Here is a 23,495-nt window from a genome sequence, read left to right as displayed (position 1 = left end):
TACTTAGAAAGGTGGAGCAAGCAGATGCACAATGGGAGGAGGGTTGGAGATAGAGTCGAGAGCTGTATCTCAGGCCTTTGTTCTATGACCTTAGACTTTTGTAAGGAGTTGCCTTTTATTCTGAGTAAAATTTTAATCCATAGGAGAGTTTTGAACACAGTAATACCATGATTTATTCTATGTTTTGAAAAATTTATGCTGAGTGCCGTATTGAGAATAGTCTGTAATTGAGCATTGAGAGCAAAAAGCATACCAGAAAGGAGGCTATTTCAGTAGCCCACAGGAGAGCAATGAGCCATGGACAATAATGTTAGCTACAGAGGCAGGAGAAAGTGGTCTGATTCTGAGCCCACAGGATTTGCTAATGGATTCAATGTATGGTATGAAAGAAAGAAAAAATTCAACAATGGCTTCAAAGAAACTGTGGCAGGGAAAGGTTTGGAGAATGAAGGTGAGAGGAAGAATCATGAGTTGTGTTTTAGGAATGTTATGTTTGAAACAATTCTTAAATATCCAAGCAGAATTTGAGAGAGACATTTGAATAGATGAGTCTGGAATTTAGGTCTTCAGCCTGAACTGAAGATACGAATTTACAAATACTATAGATAGTATTAAAGCTAGGAGAATGAATAATATAGCCATAGAAGAAGTTCAAGGAGTAAGTCCTGGTAACTCCAATATTTAGAAGTTAGAAATTTTAGAAAGAATTGTCCCAAATAATAATAACAATAAAAAGAATAGGCCAGGCTGGAGAAGAATTAAAATCAGAAGAGATACATGGCAAGACAAGAGAAGAGTTTCAAAATGAAAAAGTGGGCAACTGTGTTAACTATTTCAGGTAGGTCAAATAAGATGATAATTCAGATTCATCATAAGATTTATCAACATATGGTCCTTGGAAGCCTTGAAAAAGCCATTTTGGTGAAGAGTACCAGCAAAAGCCATATGGTATGAATTCAAAAGAAATAAAATGGGAAGAATTGAAGACTTGAATATTAAATATAAATCCTAAAGGAATTCTTGATGAACTCAACATGGAGTTTAGGAGAAAGAAATGATTCAAAGATGATTGCAAAGGGTTTCTTTCTTACAATTAGAAGGATAAGGATGCAATTTACGAAGTTAGGAGAATCACATTAGTGGATCATTTAGAAGAGCTTTTCTTTTTTAAAAAAAAATATTTATTATTATTATTTTGCATTCTGAGATGCTGTGGAGCAGTTGGAGGAAGGGGAAGAGGGGAAAGAGCAGGGGGTAGGGTGGGGGGCGTGGATGAGGCTGATGGCAAACCCCTCATTCCGTCAGGGGAGCCAAGGGGACTTCTGGCAGCAGCTCAGTTGTGGCTGGGCTGGATGTGGGCTTTGTGGGAGTGTGGTTGAGGCCCTCAGTACCTCTGCACCCCAAGAGCCTCAAGCCAGAAGGACAGCATCGCGGTGGCCATTGCTGGTCTGGATGTGGATGTCGGGTCATGCCTGAGGCTTTTGGCACCCCCCACCCTGGCTTGGGAGCCTAGAGTGTTTCTGGTCCTTCTACGTTATTATATAGCTGTTCTTTGGTGGTGTTAGACCTTTACTGGTTAATATAAAGACTTTGTCTATGATCTGGAATTTTTCTTGTTTGTGTTTTCTTTCAGTTCTGTGTTGGATTATTAGCTACCCCTCCCTCTTAAATTTTGTACTGGAACTAATTTGTTGTCCTTTGCTTACTTCTAAAATGGGAGAACTTCCTGTCGGAACCAGCACTTGAGCCCTGTAGCTGAGCTAAATTGCTGCTTTGGTGCTGATTCTCTGGGGAAGGCTTTCTGTGTAGCTCAGGGTTTAATTGCTGACCTTGTAAGCACTTTCAGGTCTTGTGAGGTCCAGTACACTTGAGTTGTGTGGAAACTCTGGTCCGGGCCTGAGTCTTTTCAGCAAACTCACCCCTGCAGTTCTACACTCCTAACCAGTCTCCACTGAGTGGTCCTGTGCTGACTGGAGGGCAGACCATGCAGTGCCTCAGTGTTCCCCCAGTGGGCCAGTCTTCCCCACCCCCAGCACTCCAAATACTTCTCATGGAATGGGCCATGCACTAGTCCCTTGAGATGATTTACTCGCCTCTGAGTGGCTCCTTTTTTAAGTTTTCTGTGGTCCCTTATTCCTATGTCGGTCCACAGGAAGCCTGTTAGAGGTCGTGCTAGCCTAAGGGGCTACTAAGGCCCTTTCCTCCCCTGCAGCCTCCAAGCAACTTCATATGAAGGGCACAGCAGCAGCTTTTGCCAGCTCTTGCTCCGTGCGCTCATCAGGGCCAGCCTTGAAGTGGTCGGGGCTAAAAACGGTCAGAGAGTTTCTTTCTTTCTTTCATTGTGACTTCTCCTGCCTTCATGAACTCTGTAGGTCTCTCTTCCTCTTCCCCTGAGCTATAGTGGCCCCGGCTTGGCAGTCATTGCTTTTTAATAGTTGTAAATTTGCTGATTGTGTACTGTCTATTCCACCATCTTGATCAGAAGTCTCTTTTTTTAAAGAGAAGCAGAAAAAGTGGGAAGTAGATTGTATATAAATTTTTGATAGGATATATTATAGAAAAAAATTGTGTGCTATTGAAAAAATAGTATAAAAATATGTAGCACTTAAAATGTTCCAGGCTCTATGAATTTACTTATTAATTCATTTAATCCTGACAATAAAACTGTGAGGTAGATACTATTATTTGCTTCTCCTTTACCTACATGGGTAAACTGAGAAACAGATTAAGTATCTTGTTCAAATTTATACAGCCAGGAAGTGGCAGAGCCAAAATTTAAACCCAGTTAAATCAGTTCCAAGGTATGTAACTTCTTCAGCGTAACAGGAAAAAAAAAAAAAAAAAAGAACAATGCAGAAAAGATAAAGCGGTAGTTATTGGCAGTTATTAAAACAATGTTTTTGATTTTGCACTGCACTGCTATGGTTTTAATGTTTGTATCTCCTCTAAAATTCATGTTGAAACTTAATTCTCAATGCAACAGTATTAACAGGGGGGCATTTAGGAGGTAATTTAGTCATGAGGGCAGAGCCCTCACGAATGGTATTAATGACCTTATAGAAGAGATGTAAGGGAGCTGTTCATCCCTTTTACCCTTCTGGCTTCTACCATGTAAGAACATAGCTAGCATTCATCTTCTCTGGGGGTCACAGCAACAATGTGCCATCTAGCAAGAAGAGAGAGCAGCTCTCATCAGACACCAGTGCTGACACCTTCATCTTGGTCTTCTCAGCCTCTAAAACTGTGAGAAATAAATTTCTGTAGTGTATAAATTACCCAGTTGCAGGTATTTTGTTGCAGCAGTAGAAACAGACTAAGACAGACACAAAGAATTTCGTTCTGAAATGGAAGGGTTGGACCTAGACAGAAAATACGGTTCATTCACAATAACAAGAGGAGAAGCAGAGCATATGGGTACCATCACCACTATGTTGACAGAGATGATGGTGTGAAAGTTTGGAAGTTCTTTTCTGATTGCTCCTATTTTCTCAGCGATATAAGATTCATGATCATAAGCAAAGAGTGAAAATGAGTACCAGGTGTTGGGCAGTGCTGAGGAGGGGAGAAGAGGTAGATCAGTCATCGAGGAGAGTGGGACTTGAGAGAATGAAAACAATATGGCAGTATAATTGCAGTGACCCTTAATAAATCTTATGTCTTTAAAGTAATACCATTCAGCATATCTAGGTGCTTTTGATATACAGCTGCATTGGCACAGGTGCCTTCTGGCTTCAGATGGCTCCAACTATTTGAGAGGAAATTTCAAAGATTGTTTCTGATAGAAAAAAAATGGCATGAATTTTTCTCCAATCTCAATTTACTCTCATCTCCCCAGTATCTATCCTAGCTTCCACCCTAACCAGATGAAGGGAAAGGTAAGCAAAAACGTAACTTTCGACCACGACTCTATTAATTCCCAAGAGGAAAAGAGTCTCTCACATGCAGGTTGTTATGTGCCTCTTCTCCCTGGGTAACCTATTCCATCCAGGTAATAAAATGGAAAGTTGGAAGTTTTACCAGTCTCGGCAGGTCATTGTCATAGCAGTTAAGGGCTTCTACTCGATGAGTCATTCTGTCATTTTATTTTAATCCACACTTTCCTCTTTCCCATTTTCTGCCTTCTGTCTCCAAATAGTAAAATAATTTACAAGTTTTTCTTCTCATTTTTGAACCCTGATCTTTGTGAAGGGAGAAAAGGGAATATTGGTGGGAGTGTCTATGCACTGATTTCTAGAACTTTTGGTATATAATTGACCAGCCACTTTTCAATGATCATGTAGTAAGGTTATTTTTCTGTTTCTATTTTTTTCTTTTAGTGCTGAAAATATATGTTTATTGATAGATTTTGCCTTCTTCACTTACTGGTTTATTTGTTTGGGGGAACAAGATGTGTTATTAGCTTGATTAACTGTCATACTGCAATTTCAAAAATTATCTCTATAATAAAGAAGACTCTTCACGATATGCATAAAACAGACATGCAGCTCCATGTCATTGCCCATAGTTTTAGTCTCTTGGAAATGACACATTTAATTACTGCTTGAATTCTTCTTATTGAGATTGACAGTAGGCTCTTCAATCAGTTTATGGCCTCATATTCCTCTTCTTGGAAATTGGAACTGTGTTTGCCCGTCAAAAATCTCTTAGCAATTCCACCTTTTGTGTATGTGTATTTACTCAAGCACTACTGGCATTGATTAGAGTATGACATTTTCTTATCTTTTAGATATACTTAAAGGTCTTTGATTTGTGTTTCTAAGAATACAGTACCTATACCATGAAAAAAATTTATTACAAAATTCTTAGAAATTCTGGAAAAAATATACCATTTTTCTGAAATGCTCTGCTATGATTTGAAAATTAAAAGACACCAAAAAAATAAAAAATACTACTATACCAGAGTTTATAATATATACAGAAATAAAATATATGAGCCAAAACAAAGGGCCAAGAAGGAGAAATGAAAGTATTCAGTTGTAAGATTACTATGTAGTTCATTAAGTAGTATCAGTTAATGGTGGGATATGATAAGTTAAAGATGCATGCTATAAACCCTAAAGCATCAGAATCAACAAGTTATAGTTAATTAGACAGCAGGGGGGAAGAAATAAAATTATAAAAACTTCTCAAGCCAAGGGAAAGAAAAAAAGAGAAAATAAAGAACCAAGAATATAAGAAGAGAACAGAAAATAAATTGTAAGATGGTTGATTTAAATCCAACTGTCAATAATCACATCAATTGTAAATGATCTAAACAACTGAAGTAAAAGGTATAGATTGTCAAATTGTGTAAAAAATTAAGACCCTCCATGTTCTTCCTGCAATAAACCCATTTTAAATATAAAAACACAAATAGTGTAAAAGTAAAATAATTGGAAAAGATGTATCAGGCTAACAGTAATCACAGAAACATGGAATAGCTATATTAATATCAGACAAAGTATATTTTAGAACAAGGAATATTTCCATGGATAAATGTCGGGCCTTAAAAACTAACGCCACCTTAAGTGACATTACAAGTGGCGCCATTATGGGCCCACAAGGGTATACTACTGTGGCAGCCTAAAACGACTCTGGGAGGAAGTAGGGTGGGGTGTCTATGGGAACCTTGCCTTAGCCCTTATTGGCCAAATACGTGCTTCTGCACTCGTGAACACTGCGTGGCTGCAATAGCTAGGCATTGAGACAGGATGCATGCCCTTGGCCTTTAAGCTGATAGGATTATGTAAAAAACCTCCCTTCCCCATTTGCCTTTAAAAGCAAGTGCTTGTGTGATAATAAACAGAACTGCTCGACAGAACCCCCGCTGTGTCTGAGTGTCCTTTAACTGGGCTGGTTGGGGCCAGCGGTTGTGCTCACCTCTCTTCACGGCTCTCTTCCCCCGTCTCCTTCCAAAGGGGACAGGAGGGAAAGAGCAATCCGGGCCATTCGCTCGCCCACCAGAAGGAACGAGGCTAGGGCTGTTTGGGTTGGCCAGTGGCGGACCCGACAGATAAAGAGAATTATTTCATAAATGATAAAGGGATAAATTCATCAAGAGGGCATGATCTTAAACACTTATGCATTTAATGACAGAGCTTCAAAATAAATGAAACAAAAATCTTACAAGACTGGAAGGAGAAATAAACAAATCTACAATTATATTTGAGATTTCAACACCTCTCTGTCAGTAGCTGATACAAGAACTAGACAAAAAAAAAAAAAAAAAAAAAAATCAGTAAGATAGAAGACTTGAACAATGTTTTCAATCAAGTTGACCAAATTGTCATGTATGAATACTCCATCCAACAACAGCAGCGTACACATCCTTTTCAAGTACACATGAAACATTCTCCAAAGATGGGCCATATTTTGGGGGCCATATAAAAACTCTTAATAACTCTAATCTCTGTTACCAAAACTAGGAGAGGAGAGGGAATTAAAATTCCCTCAACATCCTTTTAGTATATGAGTTATATGCAGATGTAATGCTTTGGATCCTAGCCATCATGAAGTGTATTTAATATTACAGAACTGTGGCTTCCTGATCTGTATGACAGTTGTGATAATATGATAGCATTTGTCTGTAAGGTTGATACAAAAGTTAAATGAAATTGCTGTATTAAAGCTCCTGTAACATAAATATTATATATATATATTAGTCTCATATAAAAAACACATCTGTCTCAAGACACCAGACATCTAAATCTCACTTAACAAGACTATTTTCATTATCTTTCTACCTCTGCTGTTTCCAATCATGCACTATTAGCTACAATTTTCACATGAGTCGTAAACTTTCTTTATGGAAAAATTCTTTAAAAATTAAGAGCATAAGATTCTTTGGTTTCAAAATTGAAAACCCCTTTGACCAACACCCTATGTATTAATAAGAAGTTACTTATTCAAAGTTTATTATTAAAATATTCCTACTAACATCAATTGAGTTAAATGTTCTCATCTACTCTTTTCTTCCTTTAAAAAATCAGGACACTGATTTTCCACTACTGGAAGGGTTATACATGTCAATTTTTTTTAAATGAGCCATTATTTATCATAAAGAATGTATACATTATAATATATGTATAAATGTATGTAATATATGTATAAAGACAGAAAATTGGTTAACTCACTTTTTATTCATTCACAATATGAAGACACTAAACTTCTTTTTGGAAAATTTGTGACAGATAATTTAGATTACAGTAAAATTTTTAGACAATAAAATAATATCTACAGTATAACTTTTAGTTATATGTAAGAACAAAGTTTGGAAGAATGTATATCAAAATGTTAAAAATGAATAAATAAATAAATGTTAACAATGAGTATAATATCACAGATGAATTTTACTTTTGTTATTATTTGTATATTTTGAAATAAATGCACAACTCTTTTGCAGTAAGAAAAATGCAACAAAGATAAATTTTAAATTATAGGAAAAAGCTTGCTTATTGAATAACAGAATGGTTGCATTAATAACTGAGTCAGACAAAAATGCAATTCGTTCAACCAGGTGCCTTATCTTCTCCAGAATTGACTGATGTTTGGTTCACTTAAATTGATTAACAATTTGTTCCAGTATCATGTAGGCACTCTTGTAGAAGTACTTTTGAAAGAAATTCTGTGCCCATTAAACACTGTTTGCTTTGGTTTTAAAAGTAATTTTTCAAAATTCATTTCTTGCTACAGGTGCTATCTCATGAATGTATCATTTGTCCAATGGGCATTCAAGTGGTTAATAGACTGAATCTCCCTAATTATAGAGGAAATCAGGATGTGTTGACAGCTCTGCAATTTTGGGGGAGTGACAACCCTGGGTGCCTGCTACATTCTGACATTCATGCTGCACTTGTTAGCATTAGAAATTATTTGTCGGTGGCTCACAGAAGAAAAAAGTTGCGTATATTTTGTCAGATTTGTCTTCTCAGCCTTCATATCTCGCCAGATTCAAAGCCCAAAGATTTAGCAACAAAATGGTTCATTTTATTGCTACAAGGATCATCTCCTCTTGGGCTTAGTATGGAGTTACCACAAGCACATCAGGCTGAGAAACAAGGGATCTAAATTTTGGCCTTGGTTCTGACTTATGACCCTATCAGTGTGACTTGCATGGGATTCACTTTCTCTTTAGAGAATTAGACTAAATTTTCTCCAAGCTCCATTTAGGGTCTAAATTTCTGTGATTTTATTTTTAATTCACTTCTGGATTTAGGAGGAAATCACTTTACTAGGCCTTTAGAAACATTTCCATTCCTTTTAAGACAATCACTTTGGTCAATTTGCAAGGCAAGTTTTCATGGGACATTTTCTCTCTTAATTCCCAAGTTGCATTTTAAACATCACCAGAATAGTTTCTCACACAAACAACTTTGGATATTTTTATAAATATTCATTTATAAACAATTTTCTATCATTTAATAGGTGTGGCTACATAGATTTATATATATGCATATAGATAATCTATATATATTTATCAATACATAAATACATGCACACACTCTTATGAAAAACCTGTGTGAATCTACACTTATGTTTAACAACTTCTGTCTGTTGGATTGAAAACTGAATTTTTTTAGTAGTGATTAATTTTCTTGCTTCATTAATCAAACAGAAAAATTTAGAAAATGTGTTTCTATATGCTTTTCAGATTCCTAATTTAATGGAATTTTGAATTATTAAGAACATTACAGTTAATTTGGCTAAAATAAAATCTGATGAGACATTTATGTAGAGCTTTTTCTTATGGCACATACATGGTTCACTTACGATAAATAAAATAAAATTCCTGGAAATTTTTAAAAATTTTGAAATATAATTTTATATTTAATGTTACATTTCAGGCTTTTTGAATCAATGATATATGTTTAACCCTAAAATAAGTATATTTGTTAATTTTCATAAAGCTTTCAATTTTGATAAAAAGAGAGTTAACTCCTTCATTTTCTAAGAGATCTTGAACGTGTGACAAATGTTTGAATTCATTAAATCAGTAATCCAGAAAAAAACTAGAAATCATTTAGCACATCTATAAGCAGCCAAGCAGAACTCAGTGACTCCAGTTAAATGGTGGCTAAAGAATTTTTTAAAAATCTTCTTTCACTTATAACTGTTTAACATGTCTAAAATATGAAAATTTGAGAAATGTGATATAGTTAGATATTTTAAGGATAAAATTAGCCAAATTCAGGTTACTTTCATCTCATTACAATTGAATTTAATTGCCACGAACATGTATTATGTCTTGCAATTCATGTATTTTTCAAATAAGAAAGTAATGTCACTTGTTTTTCCCTATAACGTACTTTATTAGCTCTTCCTTTTTTTGTCATGCTTCAGCTTGTGTTACTTGAGCTATCTATTTTACTCATTTCCTTTATTTCTACCTTTCATGCATAGCCAAACTTCTTTTATTCGCTGTAAATAAGAGGAACATCTGTTCTTAATTGTCAGAACACAGTCACAATGACAATAATATAACCAGCTACCACACTTGTTTAGAAAACTTTGTATTTCATAACATAATACAAGGTTACTTCAAAAAGTTCATGGAAAGATTTGTATTATCTTTTAATTTTTTCTTTTTTCACAAACTTTTGAAATACCCTTGTACATACTTAAATTGTTTGTCAATCCCTTTATCTCACATTGATTTTTTTCAAGGCAGCAGCCTTTCTTTAGATGTGTAGTAGATTTCATCATTGGACAAATCTCCGCTAACCCCTCTGTTCTTGACCTTCGCCTTGTGAATTTGCCTTGCTCTTTTTTTGTGGATGTACATAATACCCTGTCCCTAGACTCAACCATGTTATGGCCAATGAGATGATAGCAGATCTGATGTGAGCAGAATGTTAAAACAGGTGTGTGTGATCCAGTTTGATCTGTCATGTTCTTTTTTCCATCTCAATGAGAAGGGCATGCTCAGAATAGTCTTCTCATCTCAAAAGGATGAGAGACACGTAGAGAGGCCCCAGAACAGAATAAGTCAGCGACCCACTGACAGAAGAACAAGCCTGGCTGACATCAGCCAACTTCTAGCTGATACCCAGACTTGTAAGAAATAAACGCATATTGCGGTGTGCCACAGAGGTTTGTGATTGCTTATCATGCATTAGTTTCGTGGTTATGGCAAACTGATGTGTGATTTTTTTCAAAATTATCAGCCATGTCAATACTAGTTATAGCAAGAATGACTATCTCAAAGTTATTTTCTGATGAAAACTCAGTATTAACTGTGAAAACATCATTCACGGGAACAAATTTTGTGATGAACTTCTGATATTGTCCATAGTAATGTATTTTAGATTTGTGCTCTGCAATGTATTTATGCCAAATTATTTTATCTTCTTCTTCTGTTTGTTTTCTGCTTTTACTGTTATTTTTTAAAAAATATTTCAAGATGAGCTCATAATTTTAAAAAACCTTGAGGGAGTTTTTTTATTATTAAAGTTTGAACTAAATCACTCTTACCTTCGTTAACAGATATTTGGAATTAATTTTGAAAGCCTGAGTAGAATAAGGATCAGATGAATATATATTTAATGAAGACTTTCTCAGCATCCTAGGGCAAAATTACCCATCTGTGTTTCCATTTCACATTCTTCTAGTATAATGCTTAATATATAATGATAGAGAGATGACAGATAGCTAGATATTTTTTTACATGCCTATGTCTTTCTTTCAAGGTGCAGATTGTGTCTTTCTCATTCTAAGAGACTAATAAAGGTGCCAATAGATGTTTAGTTTTGAAATTCATCAGATGAATTGAAAGTTAGTGTGAGGTGTCACAACAAGGTGAAAACCATACAGTTGTTTCTAGTTTGACTTACACTTTTAGAAGTATAAGAATGTTTACTTCACAATTTTTTCACATTTTGCATATGCATTTCTCTTCAAAACTTGAAGACTCTAAATTATAAGCAGTAAATGTTAAGATTTTAAATTCCAAATGTCCTTTTTGCAGTTAATACTGCTGATTTGATAACACTTTCAGGCTTTCAAAATTTATTCTAAAACATAGATTTAATGTGACTGCTAATGTTCTTTGGCATATAATGATTTCTATTTGAGAAATTTAATCAAAAAGTTTATATCAATGACAAATTATTTTTTCTAAAAGAGCCTGTGCTTATGCTTTCAATGTATTTGATGAAACCACCCAGAAGCTGGCTGTGTTTCTGGAAAGGACAAAAAATGCCAATAGTGATATTTTTCTTTAAAACTTTTAAAATCCCCTTAAGCTTTAAAAAGAATATGTATACTCGGGAGAGTGCGGCGCTGGGAGCGCAGCGACGCTCCTGCCACGGGTTCGGATCCTATATAGGAATGGCCGGTGCACTCACTGGCTGAGTACCGGTCATGAAAAAGACAAAAAAATAAATAAATAAAAATAAATTTAAAAAAATAATAATAATATGTATATGTTTGTGTACACAAAATTAGTGTTTGGAAAGTCTGTACTGTTCACCCTTATGCCAATCTGGAAGATCATGGAAAATCGCATGTTGCTATATATAATGCTTTTTATTTTTTTCACTGTCACAATAAAAAATAATATTTTTGACAGCAGAAATTTAGAAAATGTATCTTAGATTTTCATGTCTTCTTTCCATAAATGCATTGTAAAATGAAAATTTTGAATGAATAAATAAATGTTAAAAACTTAATTTATTGACTTTTTTGTATTCTCTTTTTCTTCCTCTCGGTGAATGGTGCTATTTGTTATTCACCCAGTTGCCAAAAACAGGTATTGGGAGCATTCCTAATTTTTCTACATGTACATCAAGTGCTATTATTCTCTTCTTAAATATATCTTAAATTTATGTACTTATTTCCCCCTCCCCTTTATTTAATCCGGGTCTGCTATTTACTCTTCCTTGCATTATACAAGTCTCCTAAAATGTCCTTCCTCACTGCAATCCAAATAATTTTTCTAAAACACAAACCTGTCCAGCACAGATTTCACCTCCTCACTGAGTTTTTAATGAACTCCTAAGGCTAAGTTTGATGCACCTAATGTCTCCAAAACACCCAATATGAGTGCATTGCAGCTAATGTCATATTGTATTTTAGTCTTTATTTGCATATATATTACTTGCTGTAATAACAACAAAATTGTAAGCAAATTGGTCGGAGGTACAATGTCTCATTCACTATTTCATTTTCAGTACTCAACACAGTGCCTGGCAAATAGTATATGCTCATTAAATATTTACTCAATGAGTCAAGCATTTTTTACCAAACTGAATGGAGTTCATTTGCTCCTGCAACCGAAAGCCACACACCAAAGCACCAGTCATTGCAACAGAGAAAAAGGTTTATTCACAAGGTGACTGTTTTAGTCCGCTTTGTGTTGCTATAAAAGAATACCAGAGACTGAGTAATTTATAAGGAAAAGAGGCTTATTTGGCTTACGATTCTGGGACAGCTGCATCTGGCATGGGCCTCAGGCTGCTTCTATTCATGGCCGAAAAGCGGCAGGCAGCTGGCGAGTACAAGCAGATTACATGGCGAGAGAGGAAGCGAGCGAGAGAGAAGATGCCATGGTCCTATAAACAACAAGCTCTCGCGGAACTAATAGAGAGAGAACTCACTCATTACTACTTCCTCCCCCAGGGAGAGCATTAATCCATTCATAAGGGATCTGCCCCCATGACTCAATCAGTTTCCAACACTGCCACATTGGGGATCAAATTTCCACATGAGTTTTGGAGCGGACAATGTCAGGTCCGCCGCAGGCTGACCCAAACAGCCCTAGCCTCGTTCCTTTCCGTGGGCGAGCAAACGGCCCGGGATTCCTCTTTCCCTCCTGTCCCCTTTGGAAGGAGACGGGGGAAGAGAGCCGTGAAGAGAGGTGAGCACACCGCCGGCCCCAACCAGCCCAGTTAAAGGACACTCAGATGCGGTGGGGGTTCTGTCGAGCAGTTCAGTTTATTACCACACAAGCACTTGCTTTTAAAGGCAAATGGGGAAGGGAGGTTTTTTACATAATCTTATCAGCTTAAAGGTCAAGAGAGAATGCATCTTGTCTCAATGCCTAGCTATTGCAACCTCGAGCGCGGAAGCACGTATTTGGCCAATAAGGGCTAAGGCAAGGTTCCCGCAGACACCACCACCCTACTTCCTCCCTGCGCCGTCTTAGGCTGCCACATTAATACACCCTTGTGGGCCTATAATGGCGCCGCTTGTAATGTCACTTAAGGTGGCGTTAGTTTTTAAGGCCCGACAGAACAACACATCCAAATTCCATCAGTGACCAAGTGAGAAGATGGTATATTTATAGAGAAGTGGTTAGGGGTAGATATGCTAGTTTTTCATGTACATATCTGTACAAGCCCAAGCCATCTGCATGCCTCTGCAGATTCAGAAAATGGCAAGATCTAGAGTGTTGGACATTCAGGCAGGCTCAGTAGAGAGGTCTGTGGGCTTAACCAGCCTTGCTCAGTTTGTGTTGGGTCAACCTATCTCCAACAATTCTGAAAAATGCTCTTAGGCACACAACTCAGGAGTTCTGTGCCAGAGGAGTCATTTTAAAAAGGTAAGTAAGAAGAAATGGAATGAGACGCTAAGTAATGAAATTTTATTGAAAGAATTAGCAATTTAAACAGGAAATATGTTTTAACTGAAAGCCTCATTTTTGTATTGTTTTGGCTTGCCAATTTTTAAATCAAAAATTAAAAATTCCTCAAAATAATATATGTATATGGCTAAAAAACAAACCACAACAAATGAAATCAATGAAGATTTTTTGAAGCAAAATAATAGTTTCTTTCTCATCTGTCTTCTCCTTTGAGTCACTTTTATACCTTTTCTGTTTTAGTTATATCTATGGTTACTTACATTTTCTAAATATTATAAGATTTTTAGTTATTTGTAAATTATGTACATTTTTCGAGCATCCCTGCTATAACACATGAAAAACTAGCATATCCAAAAAACCCACTACTTCATCCCCTGCTTCATCCCTTGATATATTTATATCAGCACCCCAAGATCTTCTACTGGTAACCTCAGCCTTCAAGCAAAATGGTATTGTATATTCATTTTTTTAATCAATCATACACAATATCACTTTTTTTTTCTATTTTTAAGATGATAATAAAATATTCCCATATTTCCCTTTTTCTCTTTCTCTTTTAATATCCCACCTCTTTTTATTTGTAGTTATACTTTCATATTCTCAAGGTAGATAAAGTTTGTAGTCTGTTCTATAACCACAGTGTTTTTTTTCCCCATCATTGGACAACAGAGTCATGTTCTGATGGGTTCTCTTTTTTACTCTGAAATAATTGCCACTGCGGTATTTTCATTTTCTTCATGGGCATTGTGAGAAATGCCCTCACCCATCCAATGCCAAAGGATGGACACAGAGACATGAGGTATGGTGAAGTGAGACTTTAATTGCACTCTGGCAAGATTGGGTGTCTGATGAACCGGGTACACCCAAAACAGTTACATGGAGCAATTTATTTCCTAGTGCACAAGTCTCTCCCCCAGTTCCTCATTGGCTGAGTACTGTGGGATGCATAATCTTCCCAAATGTCACCTAAGTTTTATTATTTCCTTATAAGGCATTTATTGTCCCCTTCCCTCTGGCAGAAAGGGATGGGCTCAGGATAACCTGCAAAAAAGGCCCCCAGAAGTCCTGAGGAGGACAAAGAACCAAGAAGTAAAAAGAACAAGTTGACCAGCCACCATCTTGAGAAGTCACCCTCGGGAAAGGGCACTTTCAGGAGTTATCACACCACAAGTCAGTCAAGCAACCCTTGTTAAGCTATTCTTAAAAATGAATCACTTAGGCTATTTTCCCACAAGCATTCTACCATACTATGTGAATATTTGAATTGTTTCCCCTCTAGAAATTCCCTCTACAATCTCCTCCTGAAGCCTCTGTCATCTTCCTCTAATTTGGTATAACTGTTATAGAATTGCTGATCTTTGATCTTGGAAATTAGCAAAATTGCTGCCATTGATTAGATCTACACTTTCTTTGATATATCTTTCTCTTCAACTATTTTGATACAGTAAGTCTTTATATAAGTTATAAGAAAATGTGCAGTGAAAATAGTATTTCTGAGTAATCAAAATTTCTTTATTCCTAAAAATTTTTTTCTTCACTCCTGTTTGAATAATATTTTAGGTGGATATAAAATTTTACATTAAAAATTATTTAGTCCTCAGAAATTAGGTCTTTTTTCTTTTTTCCCCACAGCTTTGTTAAGATATAATAGAAATAAAAACTGTATATATTTACAGTGTACAAGGTGATCTTTTAATATATGTAGACATCATAGAGTGGATGAATCAAGCCAATTAGCATATCTATTACCTCACATACTTATTTTTTTGTGTGGTGATAATATTTAGGACATATTCTCTTAGAAATTTTCTAGTATATAATACATTGTTGCTAACTATAATCACCATGCGGTACAACGGATCTCCAGAACTTATTTATCCTGTCTGACTGAAATGTGTACCTTTTGGCTGAAATCTCCCCATGGGTCTTACTTCTTTTCATTCTACCATAGAATTTTGTTGATGAGCATTATGATGCTAGTCAGATTGTTGTTCTTTTGTAAGAAATTTGCATACTCACCTTCCTGTTTGACCTTTTCTTACACTCATACTCAACGTTTTAGGATTTTATTATAATGGTAGAGTTCTAGACTGGCGCTAACCCTTGATAGTCACAAGACACTATTTACTCAGCACTTGAAATGTGCTAGTGCAAATGAAGAAAAGATTTAAAATTTTTATTTCATTTCAGTTCATTTAAATTTATAACTGATATGCTACACAATTATTGGAAAACTTTTTTAAATGTTTGAAACAATTTGGCCATGTAAATCTACTTTAGCTGTAACTTTATAAAATCTAAATATACATCAAGTACTTTTAATGAAAATTTAGCACCCAAATGAAATGTGCTGTAAGTGTAAATATACAATGAATTCTAAACACTTAGTATAGAAAAATGGACTTCAAATATATTATTTTAATATTGATTAAATATTGAAATTATATTTTGGATATAATGGGTTGAAAAATAATAAAATTAATTTTACGTATTTTTACTTTTCAAAAGAGGCTACTGGAAAATTTAAAATTATTTGTGTGTTTCACAATGTATTTTTATTTGGCAGAGATCATCTGGTATCTCAGAACAGAGTGCCCAAAATGAGGGGTTTTTAAAATTATTTTTTTCTTAATGTGTCATGTTCGCTCTCCATGAGCCCTTTTAATATGAAGATGCTTTTCTCCTAAAACTTAGGAAAATTCTTCTCTAATATTTGATGAATTTCTCTTTATTTCCATCCAACCAATCTCCTTTTTCTAAATTTGTCCTTTTCTGTAATTTCCTTTAAACACATATATGCCTCTTTAGTTCTTTTGTTCTCATATGTGTCATCTCTTGGTCTTTTTTAATTTTACATTTTAGAAAATATTCTTTTTAAAATTTTTTTCAACTCTTATATTAAATATGTGACTTCAGTTTTTGTTCTCGGATTTTTTATTTTAATCTTTCAGTATTTAAATGCTGTGTTTTTCAAATATAGTTGATAATATCAATAAGAATTTTTGATTTGTGTGCTTATCTCTTTGTTAAAGTTGTTAACTCTTTTTTATTTCAGTTTATGAGTTTGTGTTGATGATCCTAGTTTTTCTCTTTGATACTGCAGTCTCATGAGATATTGGGGGATCTTGCATGCCCATCCCTTTTTATTAATAAAGCTGGGCTCATTTGCTGAGTATGGAGGTGTACGGGCCAAAGGAAAACATCACTCCTAAAGTTTCATTAACAAAAATCACTGGCAAATTTAGATCAATAGGAAGAAAAGGCAAAACAAATTTTATTATTTAACATGCTGGAAGAAGAAAAAGCACGGGAAAATCACAAGAGAGTAACGACCCAAATTCAATGGGAGTGACAAAGCTTATATACCAGTGTTGATGAGAGGGATAAGGTGGAGGGGTCATAGAAGCCCCAGAACAATGGCCAGAGACCAGGTTTTCTGAAGTTCTCGGGGGAGGTGTTGTCACAGGTGAAAGAAGGAAGTCAGAAGTTAAAGTTAAGTAGAGACATCTAGTATGCAACTGAAAATACTACAGGTAATTTCACAGCTGCCCTCAAAGAATCGATTGTAGCCAAAGGAGGAGCACCTCAGAAGAAGCCTGACTGTTTGCATATACAAATGTAAATTTATTTTCACAAAGAAACAGTCTTCTGGATAATCTTGTTTTTCCAGTCTTTATGAATTAGCCATCTTGACATATATGCAAAGAAATATATTTCGGGGCTGAAATATTTTGCTTTCCCACAGAGGCATGACTTGTAGACGAGCAAGATGACTTTATGTGAAGTAATATGGACACTGATAAAACACTGATGAATATCTAAACTGCAGAATAGATTTGCACTCTATGACATTGACATCAACACTAATTATTCTAGTTTATTTCCTATAGCTTATACATTTTTTAAAAAAGTAAAATTCTCTAGATTGAGTAATTGATTATTGCTTAATAATAAAATGCCAATCTACCAGCCTGTCGTATTGACAAAGGAAGAAAAGAATGCACTCTTTTACAAACAGGATCTCAATTAATTCATTGTTTTATCTACCCTTCTGAATTGAACTTGCCATCTTTTGAGCTTCTTACCTTCTCCAGTTTTTGGAAGGTCAGAGACTTCCTGATTACAATTCATCACTTTGCTGATTTCATATTATTACTTTGTCTTCTCTGATTCACCAGGCTCTCTTCTCCACCTTATTTACATAATCTAAAACCTTTCATTTTTATTGATGTAAGTTTGCTTTCTTTTAAAACTCTTTATTAAAATTGTATTATGGTAGCATGAGAAAAGAGGTAAATTAGGGCTCAGCCCACAGCCCTGAAGGAGATTATCTTTAGAAGGTAGATGATCTCTACTTTATCATCTCTTTAAAAATTGAGTTTTCTCCAATGCACTTTAGTGAAGAGACATCTTTGTGTTTTTAGTAAAGACATCTGCAAATAATGAATATATTCCTCATTCTATCGAGCATTAGCATAACAATACAATACATGGCATAAACTGCTGTAAATCACCTCCTAATATATTCTTTACGGTTATGATATCTATTCATCTATAAGAAATTTTAAATTAGTATTTTACAAAATTATTCATTAATTGTGACACTGAAAAGGTAGATTTAAAATAGAGGGCTTTACAACAATAGTAATAAGATTAGTTATAAGAAATAACAAAATTTCTATTCTTTGTAACAGAATGGGGCAACTTAAAAATAAAACCTGAAATCTGTTCAAATTAACTCCTTTAAAATATCAAAGAGTTCTGCACTGAAAATTTAATTATATCATATTTATATAGAGAACTTTAGATTACGCAAAGTAAAGCATTCATTATTTATGGAGAGTAGCAATAGTTATAAAATTTGGCTTTTCTATCATACTAAAATTCTGCCAAAGGAAACAAAAACTAATAACCTTCTAAAAGAGTGAAGATTTTTTTCTATTAGATATACATTAATCAAAGAAAAGTTAAACGAAATTTAAATGCATTCTATCATTGTTTGCTAAAACAATAAAATTACCTGATCATGCAGTCATTAGCAGTTTTGAGAAGTTTGCTCTGAATTAATTCTACTCTGTTGGGAGATAATTACAAAAGTTTCTAACTTTTTATGTATGCTGAGACAGAAAATTTTATTTTACAAAGCACACTACTTGAAATTGGGCTACGGTCAGCATAAATTAATGGAACACAGAGCCTATGTTCAAGTATCAGGCCACTACTGAAATAAGTTATAAAAAATTGGTGTAAGCTTTTATATAAAATACGAGTATCATGTGTTGACTTAAAAAGAAACTGAGGCCAAATACCTAGAGCAAGGACTTATTGAGCCAATATGACAATTGCAACCAGGAAATAAATAGGTCAGGTCACCCTGAGAAATGTGCTCTGAAGAGAGCCAGCAGACTTCAGCATTTTGTAATCACAAGAAGGTGGAAGGATCAAAGGAGAGAGGACAGCCACACCTAATTACTTCATCAGATTTTCTATTGGTTGTACATGTATAGATTTGAGATTGTTACTAGGTTACATCCTACATGCAGGGATCTAGGGTAGGGTTTACAAGAAGCATTCTAGTTTATTTATGGCTTTCTGGTGCCATCCTGTTTGCTTCTAAGTAAAAATGGTCTTATAACATTTTCCAGGATAGGTAGACATGACTACTTACTTATCCCAGACCTCTAAATGCACTATATGTATTTAGCTGACCTAGTCAGAGTGGATTCTTTGTTTATCACATGCATTGGAAATCATAGTTCTTTCGCTTTGAAAATTTATTTTGGTTGATCTAATTAGTCCATTAATAAAGATGATTTGGGCTAAAGACACTGTGGCTCCAAATTGTTTAGATATTTTTATCTAACAACAGTGTCAAGCTCTTTTACTTGCCTGTAATCCTGCCAACTGGGACAATTGTCGAGCTAGGCCTGGGGCTGCAGCTCACAGACCCCTCAAGCCCATTCACAGACTGGGTCACAAACCCTTCACACGTCAGGCTGGGTGTCCAGACACCTCACACGCCAGGCTAGGTCACCAGACCCCTCACACGTAGGTCTATGAGCTAGGTAACCAGAAAAAAGGTCCTTGGAAGCTAAGGTTGGGCAGCATGGCTGCGAGTCTGAGGCTGGAGGCACTAAAGGCCAGCCAAAATGGTGGTTCCACACACGCGCACTAACTCTACTCACACAGAACTTGTGCCGCACCACCCCCCACCGGACCTAAGGTGAGGGGGCCTGACTTTATTACTCTATTTTCCCAACAAACAGTAATTTTTGTAATGTTCTTCTCTAAAGAAAAAAATTCTCAGCTGCTTGTTTGCATTTTTAATTTGTAGACTTTTTTTACTGTCATGGAAAATAAAAAAGTTTGCATAAAATTTGTATATTTTCATTTATATAAGTTCTCTTTATTATAAAAAACTTCTAATCTTTTTTATTTTGGTGACTAGGAGTGCAATTTTATAATACTCTTTATTATGTTATTTGTTGATTTATACTTTAACCATAGCCTTAGAAGAGCGAAGTGATAGACCCCATAGAACATCAAATCGGAGTAGTAAATATTGCTATCTAATAGTCTATAACCTATGAACCTCTGTCCTTTCTAACAGAATCTAAATTTTGTTGGAGGTAGCAGGTATCCTGCTGAAATACTGTATTCTGTTACATCACCTGAAGAAATGGATGGTTCTGGACACAATATTGGCCAAGAAAATGTAAACAAATTTGAGCCTTTTAAAAGTTTCAGAAGAAGAGGACAGATTCAGTTGGCTGGTACTCTTTATCTTTCACATTTCTTTTTTCTCCCTTGCTAAAGTATGGACATAATAAATGAAACTATAAATGGTGAAGGGGCCAAGGGAAAACTTCCTCTTCACCCCTAAAGATAAAAATCACTGATAAATTCAGATTAAGATAAAGAAAAGGCATCACAAATTTTATTATGTTAATGTGCTAGGAGGGGCAATGCACAGGGAATTCACGAGAGAATAATTTCCCACTTTTCCAATGGGGGCTAAGCTTATAAAGGTAAGCACAAGGGCAAAGGCAAGGGTAAGAGAAAGAGAAAAAGAACAAAAGAGAAAGAGAAAAAGAGAGAAGGTGGGGGAGATAAAAGCCCAAGAAAAATGTCCTGAGATCAAGTTTTACAGAGCTCCAGGGGAGGTTGGGTCACAGTTAAAGAAGGAAGGAGAAGTTAGAGACTGAAGTTAGAGGGAAATAGTTCAGATAATCTCCCAGCTGCCCTCAGAAAGAATAGATTAATGGCCAAAGGAGGGGCACTTCAGAGAAAACCTGCCTCTCTGTATATACAGATGTAAATTTCTTTCCAGAAAACACAGCCTTCTAGCCAATCTTATTTTTCCAATCTCATTTTCCCAGAGTAGCCATCTTGGACTATGTCTAAGAAGTATATTTTGAGGTGAAATGTTTTTCTTCCCACCAGGCCACCTTAAAACTGACCACAAGGGTCCAGGTTGCTGTGGAGTGCTCCACAACCATGTCCTGCCTCTGCTTGAAGCTCTCCTCCAGCACCACGTGGGAGCCTGTGCTGGTCTGTCTTTTCCCACTATGTGAGGTGCATGCACAAGAGCAAAGAAGGTGAAGAAGATACTGGCTGGGACTCAGGTCTGAGTGCTTGGCCCCAAGGACAACTTGGCCATCTTGCTCCTGCAGATCTTCCCGCTAAGCCCTGGCCTGCAGTGGCAGAGCTCCAGTTCCTGCCCCACTGCTCTCCCTGCTACAGCAGGCCCTGGGACAGGAGTTGGCCTGAGTCTGCCAGGAGAACACCTAGGTGCCGGGCATCACAGAGTACTTCCTGTAGGCCATCCCCACCCTGCTCAGTTCCCTGCACAGCAGCGCCCTGGTGATGTTCATGCACCACAGCTACTTCCTCTCCTGCCCACTGTACTGGCACTGTGTGCCCCAGGACACTGGCTTCTCCTTGCTCTTCCTCAAAGCGTTCATGCAGATGCTGCAGTGGTCGGACAGCCCTGCCATGGAGGACCGTCCTTCCAGATCCAGCTCAAGCTGTTTGCCACCCAGTACTCAGGGAGACATGGGATCAGGGAAGTGCGGAGTGGGATCCTGCACCTGGCCCAGGCCCTGACCTTCCATCAGGACCTGGAGGTGGTCAGCTTACTGTCCAGGATGTCATCACTACCCTCAAGTCTGGAGTAGTGCAGTGTAGAGCTGGAGCTCCTCAGCAAGGTTCTCCGGGGTCCAAGAGAGGTGAGGTCCCCTCACCGGAAGGAGCTGCTGTCTTCTCTGTCACCATAGAAGCCACCTCCCCATTTCCAGCCTTAAAGCCCATTATGGTGGTGAGCTCCTTATTACAGCAGGAAGAGGAGCCCCCAGCCTTGGGAAACATGACTGATGGTGGCAGCCTGGAGGCCGTGTGGCTGGGACCCTCATTCAGGCTCCTCGTGGAGTGAGTGGAGATGCTGGACCCTGAGGTGGTCAGCAGCTGCTCCGACCTGCAGCAGAGGCTGCTCTTCTCCCAGAGGAAAGGCAAAGGCCACAGCAGTGCCCGGGTGCCATTATTCTGCACCTACCTCCCGGCCCTTTTCACATACCAGTCCAGCTGGTCCACACTGCACCAGTGCATCTGCATCCTGCTGGGCAAGAGTCGGGAACAGAGGCTTCACCCTTCTGACTCCCTGAAATTCCCCTGGGTCTGTTTCTCCAAGTTCCTCAGATATGGTGGGAGAGTACAAGCATACCTCACAGAAGTGGCAGGAGAAACTGGTGCTCCAGATCCAGGCTCCAGAGCTCATTAACCTGGGGGAGCCAATCCTGGGCAAGGTGGAGACCAGGAGCCACAATGTGGACACCACCACTGGCACACTCCTCCAGACCTGGGTGCCCCTGCTGCTCAGCTGCTGCCATGGAAACGATGAGAGCATCAGAAGGGTGACAGAGTACCACAAAGGCTGCATCTGGCACTGGGGCAACAGCATGCTGGGCAAATGCTGCCAAGACCTGCTCTTGTAGCTCTACTCACAGCTGCTGGAGCTCCTGGTGCTCATGGCTGAGGTTCTGCTGCCCAGCAAAGGGGCCACAGACAGCTGTATCTGCAAGCTGGACTGTCTCATTCACTGCTTCATCATCCTCCTTGTGGACCCCAACAACTCACGGAAGTCCAAGAACCTAGTGGCAGATGCCAATATGGCCTGTCGGAAAATGGCTGTGGCCCACTCCGTCCTGTTGCTCAGACATCTGTCCATGACTACTGCCCTCCTGCACACCAGCGCCCACCTCAACTACAGGAGTTCTGGCAGTAGAATCACGTGATGTTCTTTGTCTATGTGCTGGGTGTCCTGAAGCTACTACAGCTGCAGATGTTCCAGAACGAGCACCAGGGGGCACTATGGGACTGCCTGCTCTCTGGCCGCCTGCACATGAAGTCACCTGGCTCCCTTCATCAGCAAGTTCCTGTAGCTCATCCACAAGCAACACCCCAGCAGTGCTCTCCTGCTTGCAGAGACACCAGAAACATGCTGACGGTACTCCACAACCTGTCCTTCGACAGAGACCTTGTGATGCTGAAGTCCTTTCTCAAGGGTCTCAGTCTTCCCCGCAGGGACAGCAGAGACAACCAAGGCCTGGATGAGGAGGGCAAGGGCCAGCGCTTGGCTGGCTCCCCGTCCTTTGTCAGCATCTCCCTCTTCACCCCCTGACCATGGTTGAGGTGGCCCTCTACATGAAGAGGCTTTCCTGGGGCCAGATTGTCAAGGATCTATCTGTTGGGGGTTCTGAGCAACATAGATGAGATGTCCCGATAGAGACCTGAGATCCTGTGCCTCTTCTCTACCAACTGGCAGCAGCTCAGCCAAGGAGTCCTGCCGCAGCCCGGCCCTCAGCCTGGGCCTGCACTCCATCCAGAACAGCCCCAGCATTGCAGATGACTTCCTGCCTGTGTTCATTATTTCCTGGGCAGC

At 37.7% G+C, this 23,495-nt stretch overlaps 1 pseudogene; it reads left to right on the top strand.

Moving 5' to 3' along the window:
- The first annotated feature begins 297 nt into the window (after window positions 1-297).
- The window catches only part of LOC134360413 (integrator complex subunit 1-like), a 49,491-nt pseudogene continuing 26,293 nt past the window's right edge, over window positions 298-23,495 (top strand).

This window comes from Cynocephalus volans, chromosome 1 (genome assembly GCF_027409185.1).
Source record: "Cynocephalus volans isolate mCynVol1 chromosome 1, mCynVol1.pri, whole genome shotgun sequence".
NCBI lineage: Eukaryota > Metazoa > Chordata > Mammalia > Dermoptera > Cynocephalidae > Cynocephalus > Cynocephalus volans.
The sequence above is the reverse complement of the archived record's forward strand: the minus strand, read 5'-3'. Positions and strand labels throughout refer to the sequence as shown.